This window comes from Limulus polyphemus, unplaced genomic scaffold, assembly GCF_000517525.1.
Source record: "Limulus polyphemus unplaced genomic scaffold, Limulus_polyphemus-2.1.2 Scaffold1387, whole genome shotgun sequence".
Taxonomy (NCBI): domain Eukaryota; kingdom Metazoa; phylum Arthropoda; class Merostomata; order Xiphosura; family Limulidae; genus Limulus; species Limulus polyphemus.
Genome location: NW_013666997.1, coordinates 98,461 through 101,264, shown reverse-complemented (window position 1 = coordinate 101,264; position 2,804 = coordinate 98,461).

Below are 2,804 nucleotides of genomic sequence, written 5' to 3'. Positions count from 1 at the left end.
AGCTAAATACAATTGTAACACGGTCGTTACTTCCTAACGGAGGGCGTCTGTTCGAAACGTCGCAGAAAATATACTAGAAAAAAGTTTTTATTTAGAAGTGTCATTTTATTCTTTATTATCATCTATCGAAGTATTCGGGTGAGTTAGGAAGTCGGTTGCAAAATACGTGAAACAGACGCTAATTCCATTTAATGCCGAGCATGTCATGTTTGGATCGGACAGATGGATCATGTGATATAGCTTAAAATAGTGGAATAGAGCTGATCACAGCCGCATTTAGATCATTACTTTTTAGGTTCGGTATTACCATGTACCTGTGCTAGGATAGAACTATTTGTGATTTCTTACTTATCCTTTTTGAAGATACGGTAAAACGTTAGCCGTTTAGCAGAGGGGTATTCTATATTAATTCACGCTGTATGTTTATCAACTTGTTTATTAGTTAATTCCTGCATTTTGGAGCTAGCAGGCGGACTCAGAGTGGCCCAGGGTATGTCCTAATCTATATATTATAGCCCTCCATCTTGATAGCGAACTAAAACGCGCGCGGAAAGTCACCCAGGCATAATATGGGCCTAGGAGCAGGTTTTCAGGATCGTTCTACTAGAATCTTGGATCAGATTTTGAGTTTCTGGGCTTCGTCGATATCCGGTAGACGCCACGTTTCAAACTCTATTCATACCCCCACCCACATACCACGGGCTGGTGTCATAAATGGTGTTCTTTGTTGTTGTCTTTTTCGGGTACAGATCACCCCTTGGGTTAGTTATAGAAGTAATTGGAGATAGCGGAGGAGCTTGATCAGTACATTGAGGCCTCTGTGAATCATGAGGGGCATTTGAACCCCTCAGCAAAGCGTGGGTATCTTATACTAGTATAAACAACGTTTGTTAACTAAGATTTAAAATAATTTGGTGTCATTTTCGAATAATTCAAAACGTTTGCAGTTGTTGAAAGGAAAACTTGACCTACATTCAGGATGTACGCGGGATGTATGTAGTGATTGGGAAGCGTTAATGACTCGTTATCACTTGACTTCTTAGTAAAAGCGCGTGATGGCGTATATCCTGTTTTCAAAACCACTTCCTGAAATCGTCTTTTGCTTCTGTATGCTTAAAAAACGTAAATACGTTTTTACATAAGATTTATGTAAATTTATTTCTAAATGTAAGTTTTTTGTTTCTCCAATATATCTTTGCTTACAACAAATACAAGATAATCCATCAAAAGCATTACATGAACTAAAACTAAATCTAGAATTTATGAAAATTATTTTCTTCCCTGTAGGAATTGTAATATATTTTCTGCATGTAATATAACCTTTCCACAAATTTAAGAATTTGGCTTAATACAAGGAAATACATCCATCAGATTTCTTCAGTTTATTTTTCTGAGTTAAAATAATCTATAAAGGTTTGGGCTGTCTTCGTGATAATATGATTTTTTTTAATTCTTAAACGTATCTTTAAAAATGTATCCAAAATTCTTTTCAATTCTTTTATGGATATCATTAACATTGATTTAACTCGAGGATTATAATGAATGAATTGAACGATTATAAACGGAACAATCTGTTGTTCTTCTTTTAAATTATCTATATAATTATTGTTAATTTCCTTTCTTTACTTTTAGCTAAGTTAAAATGTCTATCTATATCACTTCCTGCATAATGACACTTCCTCTAAGATAAGATTTTAATTCTATAAGTCTTTGCTATTGAATTTCCGGGTTGTAAACAATGGGGAAAAATATTTAGTTTAGTATATATACAGAGTTATTACTATAAATCTAAATACTGGTGTGAATTAATAAGTTTGTAGCATACATCAGCTTCAATCTTGCCATCTCCTTTTTTAATAATAATAATACATTAAATAAAAACTATCTAAAATAAGGTTTAAATTAAACCTTTGGTTATAATTTCTTTATTAAACTGTGTATGTAAAAAAATTGGGTGCCTTTCTAAAAAAATAATCAATACTTTTTATGCCACATTCATAGCTTTTTTTTCTATTGTTAAGATGTCTAAATTCCTCCAACATGAAACTACAAATTCCGAAAAACAACAAAATGTTTCCATTTGGATATTTTTTGTGAAAATAGGATATTACTGTATGAAAATTATATTATTAATAAATTTAAAATCATGTTAAATGTTACATAGTTTAACGCACAGAGGGAATTTAAACCATATACAAAACTATAAGGTCACGAAACGAGGGAAGTTTATTCATTCTTATGCATTTTTTATCAAAAACGTGTCTAACTTTAGAAACTGAAACTATCCTTGAAAATACAAAACTGGTATTCTTGTGTGTGTTTTTATTTATTTGTTGTTTTTAAGTTAATAAAAAAGGGTTTTAGATAATGTTAACATTTTTATTTTGTCTCATTATATAAATGTGTACATATTAGTTGCCTTCTGGAGTTTTTTTACTTGCAGCTATCACTTCCCAACAGAGTAACCTCGCCACTTTAATCTCCAAATAAAATATCCCTAATCTCCATACAAACATTCCACGTGTTCACAGTTACCCTACTTTGATAAATGAAGCTGAGTTGTGAGCACAATTCTTTTTCAAGTTGTAATCTTAGATTTTTAATGTATTTCATGTAAAGTATGTTTCGTAACATTGATTTATTTTTTACTAATGAAAATATCAATTTACTAAATGGGATATTCGTTTGTGCTATTAAAATAAAACTGTTCTGATTGTTTTATTTTTCATTTTTATTGATTAACATTTTTCTAAGGAAAATTACTGAACTAATGTTATAAACGTGATAGAATTTTGCAATCAATT